This window comes from Aulonocara sp. 'chitande type north' Nkhata Bay, linkage group LG5 (assembly GCF_057382095.1).
Source record: "Aulonocara sp. 'chitande type north' Nkhata Bay isolate Kocher_YH1m ecotype deep benthic linkage group LG5, A_spYH_male_GT1.1, whole genome shotgun sequence".
Lineage (NCBI taxonomy): Eukaryota > Metazoa > Chordata > Actinopteri > Cichliformes > Cichlidae > Aulonocara > Aulonocara sp. 'chitande type north' Nkhata Bay.
Genome location: NC_141348.1, coordinates 10,939,512 through 10,952,005, shown reverse-complemented (window position 1 = coordinate 10,952,005; position 12,494 = coordinate 10,939,512). Strand labels below are relative to the sequence as shown.

Genomic DNA, 12,494 nt, shown 5'->3' with positions numbered 1-12,494 from the left:
CTTTTACATGTTTCTATTAATTAGTAATGAGCAGTCATACACAATTCCAACAAAGACAACTTAGCGATAGCCAGTTTAGTAGTGCCTAAGTCCTTTTCATTCTTTTTATTTTATTTATTCCATATGCTGCTGTGAAAAAGATTGGCGTTGAAAGAGTTTTGTTTTACAAAAATGCAAAATGACAATAAAGAATTTGTTTACTTTGGCAAATAAACCTGAAAAAGTAAACAGTTAAAACCTTTTTTTCATAAACAGTATTATTCAAAATATTCCTCCAGCCTGCTGTACTATTGTTATATGTGGTAAAAGATTTAAATTATTCACACCTATTAGTAATGTTGAAAGGGTTTTTTTTATGTGGGCAGCAGGTTCATAATAAGGCCCAATCATGTTTGAGATTTCTTTTGGTCAGAAATTGTTAAAAAAACAACAACAAAACAGCTCTTTGATAGTAAAGTTAACACTGATTTAACTATATATTCAAAAAAGTTGCATGTTTTCTGATCTCTGATGTGATGATTTACTGCTTTCCCTACTTTTGCATGTTGGCTGGCTAAAATATGACAGCTTTAAATGTAAGAAAACATTTTCAAACAATTTAAATTAAAAAAAAATTCACAGTTAGATATCGAAAAATTTGTATTTGTAGTTATTATCATTTTATTAACATAATATTAATAATTATTATAATATTAATTAATTAATTAATTAATTAATTACTCTTTAATTATAATATCAATTAATTACTGTGGTAATAAGTTCACATGTGATAGAGTTTAGAGACTTGTACTTATATTGATACTTCTGCAAAGCCAACGTTTAACAATCCCTTAAAACATATAAAATCATGTGTTGTGTTTATAGAACATTATTAGAAAAGAAATTCAGCCAGCTGATTGTTATAAAAACAAAATAATATCTACCTTTTAATTTTGACAAAAATCCGTTCAAATCGCAGTATTTTATGGCGTCATCGCTGCCCACTGTTGGACAAACTATGTAATGGCAACACTATACCTAATGTCCCACCTTCATCTACTCTTAAATGTCTTATTTGCCTTTTTTTCTGTCTTATCTTGTAAAGCCCTTTTTTCTTTGTTTTTAAAAGGTGCTACATACATGAAGTTTATTATTATTACTATTAATATTATTATTATTTTCTGAGTCAAGGCTAGCCTCTCAGACCTGCGCTTCAGTTTCTTATTACCCACTTTTACTCTTACTGCACCTGACTTGTGTATAGGTGTATCTCCCGTAAAACGTCTCACTGACTTATCTTTTGGTCTGCAAAAACAAAAAGTTAAATTGAGCAAAAGTAATTTGGCTCCTCGTGCAGAAATAATGTGCAGACCAGTTTAAATGGCTGCGTGTTCAAAAGCTCTCCCGCCTGGTGCCTGCCTAAAGGAAACATCTGTTGAATGCAGTTAGAAGAGACTCATAAAAAAGTAGGTAAACTGTGACATATTAGGTGTCAGTCACCAAGATCAGTAATAACTTTGCTTTGTTGTGTTTTGTGGCAACAAGTTAATCAACTCTTGCAATGCTTTAAATCATGTTCAGTGAATTGTTTTTGAGTGCATTTGGATTATTTGATTAATCGATGGCGCTGTTGATGCTATTTGCTGTTTTTCTTAAATGAAAATATGCTGAATATCTAAAAAAAACAGTTTTTTTTCTGGTAAAAACAGTGCTTAGATATTCAGTTTAATTTGATGAAATATTTCTGTTTAAGATCACACTGTGTAAATTCCTGCCTGTGTTCAGGCTTCTCTGGTGACGAAGGTGCTTGGCTTTTATAAAGTGTGATTATTCTGGTTAATTCTTCACCATGTCCCTGATAGGAACGTGATATCGCAGTCAGCTTCTGTGCCTCACAATGGGCTTTTTTGCATTATCTAACAGCCTCTTTTTCCTCGCGTTAAGCCATCGTGAACCGTGAACATGTAGTCTTTAATGATTCTGTACATCACTATCACAAAGACCAAAGTGTGGTGCGTCGAGCACACGTGCCGAAGAGAGGGAGCTTTTGATAGAGCGGATGAACGGAGAAGTTTCAAGGTGCTCCTTGTATTCATTTCTGTTATCTCTGAAGCAAACGGGGTGAGAGAGTGCAGTAATTAAAAGTGGAGATGGAAGGATCTCAGGTGGAGATGTTAGAAGTCATGTCTTTGTGAAGGAAACACAAAGGTGGAGAGGTTGGTTGAATGCCTTTGCTTCATCTTAACATCGCTCATCACTCTTCAGAGGACTTTTTAAAGACACTTTCCACCTGTTGCCTTGGTACAGGAAAGAAAAGAAAGATAACTGTACACACTTGAGAGGAAACACACACACACACACACACACAGGAAGACTCATCCTGGGCGGGTGATAAAACACAAGTCTTACACTGGTGATGGGCCACTTTCAGAGATACTGCAGCCGCGCACACACACACCCTGCTGTGTACATCTGCACACACCTTCAAGGTAAGATACCTGCTTCAACCTCGGCAAAGCCTTCTTTTACCAAACTCACTGTGTCCTCGCGGTTGACTGTCTTGCAGGCTTATATCTGATTGCACGGTTGAAGCATCTAATCACTAAAAGCTTCACATTACACTTGTTTTGTTTATCTTTTTAAAATATATCGACGGGATTGCTGTACCCCTGGCATGTCATTCATTTACATTCTGCCAGCTGTGCTTTGAATGTGCGCTCACCCATCCGTGAATGCTGTCATAAGCCCATAAAAACGCGCCGTAAAGCCAGAGGAGGGGGGCGAAACCACAGCAGGCTATTTATCAACAGCTGTAAATCATCTCCGAAGAAGAAAGAACGGAACCCTTCTCGAACGCTGGCCCCTGCGCCGTGTTTCTCATGCTACTTTTGATCACTTTCTAATCCCTTAAGAAAAACACACAACAAGGAGAGAGGAGAAAAAAAGTTTTCTGAACTTTTCCTCTCCACGCCTGCATTGCATGCACGTGTGTTCATTCAGCACGCAATGTCAGAATACAAGCTCCTACAGGACTTAGGTGTGTTTGGCTGAATGTTGCGCTGGAAAGGGAGGCTTTTGTTGGAAAGTATGCAGCGAGTTTTTCTTTTGTCTCTCTTGTTCCCATAATGCTCGTCGCATAACGGCTCTCTATTGTTCGGCATGCGGGACGTGAATGAGCAGGTTTATGTAGACTTTTTCGTGCCCCTTAATTTGAAGAACGTACAAAGAACAAAAAAGGAATAAACATGATGATGAGTGGATTTTGTGCCACTCTCATCAAGATAAAAGTGCGTTAAAGAGGTTATTATTGGCTTAATAGATAGCATTAATGCCTGCACTGATCAGGTTCGCTGACAGTTTATTCATTTTTTTTGCTGCTGAGTGACATAAAGGCCTTATTAAATTACGTTTCAGCGCCTTTTACTGCTTTCTCAGAATTAACCAACAGATTTGCATGGCTATCAGAGAAGTGCATATGGACATACGTCTGTTTTTGTTTGCCACGGTTAAAGATAAAGGTATAATCGGCTTGTTCCCACCCTTTTTCCAGCCGATTTGTTTATTTCTGAGAGAATTCACAAACACTCTATTGATAGACGAGCCCTGCACACACAAATAAAAACACACCGGTTTCCTGGTTCATTTACATGACTTTCTCCTGCACAACGCTGCTCTGTTGTTATGTGAAACCTAAATTTTCAAAAAAAAAATTCAGGACACAAAACTGTATACCTGTTTGTTGTGTGTGTGTGTGTGTGTGTGGGTCTATAGTGCCATTTGCAAATGACCAGAGACCGTTTGTTTGCTCCGCAACAGCTCCACCAGCATGATTTGCATTTCCTTTTTAAAAATCAATGAAATCTAAAGCGACAGTAGGCCATTATGTGCCGGTTTGCTAGAAGTTAGTTGCGTATTTGAGTTTGTGGTGTATGTGTAGCATGGAAAACAGGCCAGCGCTCCTCCGCTGCATTGAACTTCTTTGATGACTTATCATTTGTGGGGTAACATTAGATTGTATTAATGTTAAATGAAAGAGGGGGCATAGGGGCGCAGACACACATCGTCGGTAATGCAGGAGACACTCTTCTGGCTTTTATCTCCCACTCTCCACAGCTGAGCGCGATAACTTGTCTAAAATCATGCGCTCACATGCATCCAAGCTGTTGTATCTCTGCAAAATAAAGAGAGAAGCGAAGCCGAGTTACAGCAGTGGACACCGTCATCCTCCGAACACCAAACCTTTGCTGTTCTTACTGCTGTTCCTTTGAGATGAGATAAGGATTTAGTTTTCCATGTTTTAATTCTTGTTCACTTTCTTTCAGTTTTATCGCAGCCTGAAGTTTAACACAATTGAAGGCAAAACCACCCAGATAAATTTCTGTATGTGGCATTGAAGCACCTTATCAGCCCGTCACCTCCAAAAACAAAAGATGCCTGCTAACTGGAAAGAATGGTCAGCTTTCTCTTCAAATCCTAGAGCTATATTTAGTTTACTCTTTAAGCTACTTCATTAGTCAGCAATAGTATTTAACTAGAAGTAGTCAAAATTGGGGGAAAAAAGCATTTAAAGTTGTTTTTTTTCTTTTTTTTAAAAAAAGGCTCTGTAATTAAAACAGCTGGGCACAAACAGCAGGAAATAGTGCACTTGTCTTGGGACTATTTTCAGCTGTGGATTCGTATGCATTTAGTGCTCTAGTGAGTATTTACAGCAGCAGCACAGGTGTGTGCCACAGTAAAGTACAGTGTGTGTGTTTGTGGCGTTGAAAGAGCATGTCAGCCGGTGCAAAAGCGGGCCTGAGTCAGAGCAGTTGTGAAAACAGCAGAGCTCCGTGAAACAAAGGAATTAAAAACGATAACACAGTAATTGCTGGCAGATTCCATCAACTGCTGATTTTTGGCTTTCTTCACCTTATTCATTCACAAAACGAAAAGCGTGGAAAAACACAAGCTTACCCTCTCAAAAATAATCTGCTTGGCAAAAAGTGTTCAGTCCTGTTTGTCAGCCTAAAGTTAACCTTTAGCTGTTTCTGCACATCTAATAGGAAAGGCAGCAAATCCATTTTTCTACCTGGGCTCTTCTTTCTTCTCTGTCATCTGGCAGCCCAGGAGATAAGCACGCTGTTACTGAATCTAAGAAAAAGGAATGAAAAGAACCTTTTCATTTTCTCCCCAAAAGTCGAATGACCACATTTTTTGTGGTTAATGCAGATAAGAAGAAGGGTCTGCACGGGGTGGAGGTCAGAGTGGATGGATGGGTTAACAAAACATCAGACAGTTGGGTTTTAAAAAACAAACAAACATTGACTATTGATTTGTGGCTGTGACTACATGTTTGTTATTACATTATATTGTGATAATGAAGACCTGCTAACCTTACCTTAGTAACTATTTTACTCCATATCACCAAGCCGTTTTGTATGTAAATCCAACCAAACTTTTACCGTAATGTTAACACACCATAACGGTTTTATTAATGTCTTTGTATCGCTGCCATCTATGATGCCGCATCAGATTGAAAAAATTCTTTCAGTGTATTTGAGCAAGTGAAAACTTTTGCTATATAAAACATGGTGTTGTAGGCAGCTAGTTACTGAGTGCAGGCAGCTGGTAGTACTCAGTCAAGCTCAGCCCCAAGATTGCTTTTACACTTATTATTAAACTATAAGTCGTAGTTGCTTTACACACGGTATATGCTCACTGGTCACTTTATTAGGTATACTTTGCTTGTGTCAGGTTGGACCCCTTTTGTCAAACGTGGTGCATTGCATTGAGATCTGGTGACTATGGAGGCCAGTGAAAATGTTGTAGCACATTATACTGGTGGAAGCAGCCATCGTAAGATAGGTAGTGGACATAAATGGACATCCTAAGCAACACTGCTCAGGTAGGCATTTAAACAACCCTGAACTCGTACAAAGGGGCCCCCAAAGTGTGCCAAGAAAATATCACTACTCCACCAGCACCAGTCTGAACCTTTGATACAGGGCAGGATGGATCCATTTTCTTGTTCTTGTTGACAAATTCCAAATCTGTTATGTTGCAGCAGAAATCAAGGCTGTGTGTTTCCAGTCTCCTGTTGTGCAATTTTGATGAGTCCGTACGAATCGTAGCCTCAGTTTTTCTGTTTGTAGCAGGCGGAAGTGGCATCCGACGAGGTCTTCTGCTGCTGTTGCCCATCTGCTTCAAGGTTTGACCTGTTGTGCGCTCAGAGATGCTTTTTGGTTGTAACAAGTGGTAATTTGAGGTCAGCTCGAAGCAGTCTGGCCATTCTGCTCTGACATCAACAAGGCATGCTCTCCCACTTTCTGTTTTTCAGATCATTCTGTGGGGCAAAATCCCAGTAGAACTCCAGTTTTTACGACATCCTGATGTACAGCCTGAACTTCAACAGGGCGTCTTGATTGTGCCTACATTTGTGAGTTGCTACCGTGCAATTAGCTGATTAGACATGTAGCCTAGCAAGCAGTTGAACAGGTGTACCTAACAAAATGGCCAGTAAGTGCATATCCTGACTGTAGAATATCTAGAGCTCCCCTACTGCTTTCTGTTCTCCTGCTTTCATCTCTCTTTCTCCTTCTTGAACAGGCCTCTCTATGTGAATGGATTTCTCTGTAAGCCCTAACATAAGAGGCAGTGGCTTCTGTTGTGTATTCCTATTTTCAGGCACTATCTTGATGTATGTGCTGTGTAGTCAGGGCCATGGGCTGGGTCTGTGTGCGTAGCGAGGCGGACTGTGTCATTACGGCGGTCAGCCAGCTACTTCAGACATGATCTCCAGCTTATTGGAGCTGGTTAAGATCTATGGCACTAAGTTGTTGCATACGCAGCTGTACTTGTGAAGCTGAAGCACACATATGCACTCGCGTGTGCGCGCGCACACACACGCAGCAAAGACCTCCTGCAGTTTGCCAGTGCCGAAACAAACAGTCCCTCAGCAGAATCACCTGTTGTGCTCCTACTGCTCAAAGGCGTTGCCATAGTAACGTCTCAGAGTCCTGGCCTCTTGGTCTATGAGACCCTCTGCAAATATAGACCCCCCCTCTCCCCCCCACTACTGCTACCACCATGACCATTAGAAACTCCTGAAAACATGCACACACACACACACACACACACACACACACACACACACACACACACACACACACACACACACACACACGTTATGTACATGTGGGTGCTCTCAAGAAGCAGTAAATGGAGTGAGGATATAAAGTGTGCCAGGCTAAAGGAGAGAGAGCACATTGTGAGAGTCGGGCCTCCTTTGTCTGAGCTAGCCTGAAGGAGCAGGGGGTGGAAAAGGGAATGGGGGTGGAGGGGCTTTGTGAAGGAAGAGGAGAAAAAAAGTGGCCTTCATACACATCCTTTCTTCTCCTTCTCTTGTTCTATCTCTTTATTGGGAGTGTGTTTTGTCTTCTCTCTCCCCACTCACCACACCACCACCTCCTCCTCCTCCTCTGATAAATGCCACAGTAGCCTTTCGCTAGCCGCCACAATAGACGACCTGTTTCGGTGAACGCAACGGGAAGAGAGAAAAGGGAGCGAGAGAGAGGGAGAAAGAGGGACGAGAGTGAGACATGAAAAGAAAGATGGCTGCTTTTTAACCTGTGCTTCTGAAAAGCAGGAGAATAAAAGGGGCTGTGACTAAAGCCAGAGTCCTGTTCTCCTCTCTTTTCTCTCTCCTCGGTGTCTTTGTGAAGGGCACGGTTGTGTCATCAGCCTATTTATACATCTTATTTAGAAAGCTTTTGAGAAAGAGAGAGGCAGTGGTCATAGAGAGAGCACATTATGAAGCGTATTAAGCAGGATTTAAACACAGAGAACGGGTTAGATGTGTTTGACGTTGATGTTAGTGTACTGGAGACATACAGTCACATAAAGTTAACAACTGAGTTAACTCTAAATGTTACTCAGACTTACTTTTTTATCACTCTGGAGTATTTTCATATGGATGGCTGTAGTGGAAAACGAATGCATAGACTTTGCATCAATGTGTAAAAAGTACCATATTATAGAAAACCTAGTAAATCATGCATTTAAATGTTGTAGAAAATGAAAAAAAGTACATGTATCATCTGCAAATTTTGAAAAAACAAACAAACAATAGAAGCGTGCATTATACTGTCACTGAATGGAGTACACTGTGTAGCGAGATCAGTTTCAAATTTGTATACTTGGAGTATTTTAGTCGGTGACAACGAATTCTATTTTAATCCATTTTTTTGTTGGCCATATGATTTGAATAAAACCTCATTTGCAAAAGAGCTCTGGCTGTATTAAAAAAGACAGGGTATTGTGGTAGGAGCATCACAGTATACCTGTACTGATGACAGTGACATTTCAAAGTGAAATGCTTTATAATACAATTACATAAAGTGTATAACATGGATTTGTTAATACTGTAACTAGTAGTACAGTTTCCTGTGTTTGCACAGTTCTTGCTGCAGACTGCGTCCACCTCTCTATTTTCTACTATTTTCTCATTTTTTTCTTTCTTTTCTTCCATAATTTTCCATTGAAGCACATATAGGCAAAGGTCAGCTCTACTCTAGTCAATATTCTACAAATGTTAACTTTCAGCCAAATACACTATGGAGGTGCATGCTGTAAGAACATATAGGCATCACTGTCACGGCTGATATATTTCAGTACAGTGGTGTTACCATGATTAGTAGTACTGTGGAATATTTTTATATTCCATATAAAAACAGACAAACACAGACACATAAGTCTTATGTTTATTTTATCTATTTCTTTTACATATATGGACAACTACTAATGGATTTGTCCTTTTTTAGTGTTTTGGACACTGAAACACTTAATTCTGCTGAGAATCACAAACAATCCGTGCTTGAAAGCAGCGCATTGAAGCAGCACAGCAGCTGCTGTCTGGAGAGCCTGTGAACTTTAAACTGTGCTCTTACCTCGCCTCACGTACCTGTTGACTGGGAAGATTGTTGAGCTGAATCTTTTCAATATTGCCTTAAAAGTCTTTTTTTTCCCTCTTCACCTCCCCGCGCTGTTTTTCTGTGCTTGTAAAACCCTCACAGTTGTGCTGCTTCTGTTGGAAAAGAGAAATTAAATTGATGGCATGCATTTGTCTGTATTCGCGCATGCTGCTCTATCTGACAAAGATGAGAAAGTAATTCCATTCTGCATCAGTCTGCTTTAGTTTAGCAGTCAAATACACGGACTGTATGTTGTAAATTGTAACAAAGTGCAGTAAATTGGGACTTTGTGTGGCAACAAATACCCAAACTTTTATTTTGGAGTACACCAGTGTTGGCTGTGGTTGCTTCTACCTTGTTAAAAGAGAAACACAAAAAGCTTGTGCTTATCAGTTCTGCTGAAAGTCAGCCACACCGCAACAAGATGAATAAGAGAAACCACAACCCCTTACACCGTCACTCAATAGAACAGATGAAAACGAACAGAAGACAGTAGTATGCAAACCAAGGTAGGATGCAAAGTCAAAACGATTCCTTTAATGAGCGATGTCAGGGGTTAGTAATATTCATCTTTAAATGTAAATTCTTGATTGTTCTTATCAGAGATAGACTGAAGCTGTTTGACAAATACCACACAGAGCTTAAGACAAAGCCTGACTCATTCCTGTATTAATAAGAAGGACTGAAATGGGACTGCTTTTGAAATCAAGCAGTTGTCCCTGATCTCTTGACGACAGACAAAAGTCTTAGTGGTTTTGCTGAAGAAACTAAGCACATCTTTGTGGTCTGTGTTGACTCATACGCAGTGCGTGTTCAGTCTAAGTCCTTGTTAAACCTTCAGCAGATACAGATAATTTTTTTTAGGGAGGAAGGAAACAAAAGCAGAAGCAGCGTTGCTGAAGATCTGCAGATGACTCAGTTTGGGTGAACTCATTTATAGGTGCTAATCAGTTATTCAAACTCTATGTAAATGTATTATTATAAGTTACAAATAAAAACACCTATGTGACAGATGGACAAATGCTGACATGCAAAATTACTTTAATCACCTAGTAAGTAAGGCATTTATTTTTCTACTATTCTGAGCTCATCGGTGCAGGAAAACAAAGGGGCACGCCTTATCTAAGCTAGCCGATCATACATCGGGACTGAAAGATGATCTTAACTTGTCTCTTAGTATTCTGGTAACGTCTATGTTAAACCCATCTAATTAAAATGCATACTTCATTGTGTGGAGTATTAGAGTAACTAACTGATGTTGAGTTAGCTTGTTTTTCTGCAGCATGCAAACCAGGCCTTGATATTTAGAACCGCCCATCTCTTGTTAAAGAAATGTCCATAAAATCAATGTGATGGTTATTAGCAAAGACGATATCTCCGTCCTCTATTGTCGGGCTGATGAGGAGACAGACTCTTTTACTTGCTGATCTAATAGAAATAAACTAAATGTAGGTTTTGAAGCCTTAAGTCTCAGATCAAGCCAAACTAAGGTTTACTCCTGCTTCAGGCTTTTGCAACCAGAGTTTGCTCAGTTATTATGGTTTTCCAACTGTCCGTGATTTCATTTACCTGTGAAAAGCACAATCCTCTTCCTGTTTTGGTTGCACACTTGAGCCTCCATTTTCCCAGGGAATTTCATGTGCAGTTGGTACTGCTTGAATATAGCTGCCGCATTGGGCAACCAACATTTATTTTACAGTATAGTCAGCTAAAATTGTGATGTCACTATGAATCAAAGCACTTTCGACTCCAAGTCACATTTTAACCCTACTTTGGTAGATGTTATGCTGTCCCCTTCTACACACTTTATCTACGGTTAACCTCACGTGCACGTCTTTGTCCTCTTGCTTTGAGGTGATGGTGCCCATTTACTAAGAAAGCAGCTGTCCCACTAATGTTTCCATCTTACTGATGTTAGGATTTGTATGGGGAGCTTGTGATGGGAACTGCAAAAACTAGTTATTCAGCTCTATATTTGGTTAAGATGGCATGGGTTACAGTTGACCATAACAACAACAATAGAAGGAGGTAATATGTGTTAACCCTCTGATCGCTAAGTCATGTAAACACTTAGAACAGGTCGATATGACCAAAAATATTTATCACGATATACATTTGAAAATTTGCGATAATGATATAACTGATGATATAATTGACACTAGACAAAATACTTTACAACTCCACAACTTTATTAGTGCAAAAAAAAACCCCATCAATTTATTTTCACTTAAACAAGCAGCTGTTTTTTATGTGCATTAAAGTTATATAAAAACGTAACAGTGCAAATTCCTCGCTGACAGTTTAACCAAAAAGCATTTCCAGTGGAAACTGGCTGACATATCCTCAGCATAACCATGTATAATATCCACAAAACTTAAAAAGAGGTTATACACACACAATACGGTAATATTATGTTGAAGCACAGTACGTATCACTCCGCGAGGCTGCTGCCTACAATAGCCGTAATGCTCCGACAATCCATCAAGCGGTGGGTTCGTAGCTTAGCAAAGTTGTACTGAAACATTTGACAGATTTTCGAGTGCCGTGTACATAAAATCATTTCGAGGTCAGTAAACACAACCAGAATTCATACATAAGGCGCACGGGATTATAAGGGGCACTGTTGATTTTCAGAAGTGTGCCGTATTTTCCAAAAAACACGGTAATAACGACAGCCCGCTAGCATGCTCTACCAAAAATAGTGCTTTGTTGTGTATCTGATGGACGAAAGCCGCTTTCGCCCTTCTCATTCTCCGTCGCCACCATGCTTTTTCCACCATGTGCGTATGAAAACAAAGGCACTGCGCATGCGCATTTTATCCATATTCTATCGCGATATTTCATTTTCTTATCGTTGCCCAACATTATACCGGTATTACCGTGAAAGGTATGATATGGCCCAGCCCTATAAAAACTAAACTGTATTGTGGAGAAAGGCATCATGTACTATTCTGGGGAAAATACATAGTTTTTAATATGTCTCATTTAGAATGAGTGTTGACTTGTTGACTTAGAGGAACAATACAATAAAAACAAAGATGACATATTCTCATTGACTGGAGATTATTTGTACTTTTGTATTTTTCGGACAATAAAGCACACTTAAAATCCTTTAATTTTCTCAAAAATCGACAGTGTACCTTATAATCTGGTGTGCCTTATGTATGAATTCTGGTTGGGCTCTCAAAAATCTGTCAAAAAATGTTTTAGTATGACTTTGGTAAGCTACAAAGCCACACCTCTTGATGGATTGTCGGAACATTATGGCTACTGTAGTCAAGAGGAATCTGGGTCCAAAACTCCGTCTGCTTCAGATCCCGAAGTCAAACAAACACTGAGAGTAAAAAGCTGTCTAAATTCTTTCATCTGTAATAAAATGATCAGCGTTGCTGCTTCACCAGGTGTAACAATTAAGTCTAACATCCAGGCATCCATGAAAACAGAAGTTATTCAATTTAACTGAGTTAGAAGTTAGCAGGAAGTTAGCTACATGTGCTACATGGTGGCTAGCTACACAGCTATGTTAGCATAGCATAAACACAGTGAAGCTTGAGGATGAAAGCCAAC

General features: G+C 39.5%; 1 protein-coding gene across 3 annotated transcripts in view; it reads left to right on the top strand.

Moving 5' to 3' along the window:
* Positions 1-12,494, top strand: part of sox13 (SRY-box transcription factor 13) — a 51,988-nt gene that overhangs the window by 3,879 nt on the left and 35,615 nt on the right. The window contains exon 1 of one of the 3 annotated variants that reach the window (XM_086291274.1): positions 2,421-2,468. The exons of the other annotated variants lie outside the window; for them this stretch is intronic. The gene's annotated coding sequence lies outside the window, so the exon portion shown is untranslated. Of the gene's footprint in view, positions 1-2,420; positions 2,469-12,494 lie in introns of those variants that run through there. 3 annotated transcript variants of the gene reach the window in all.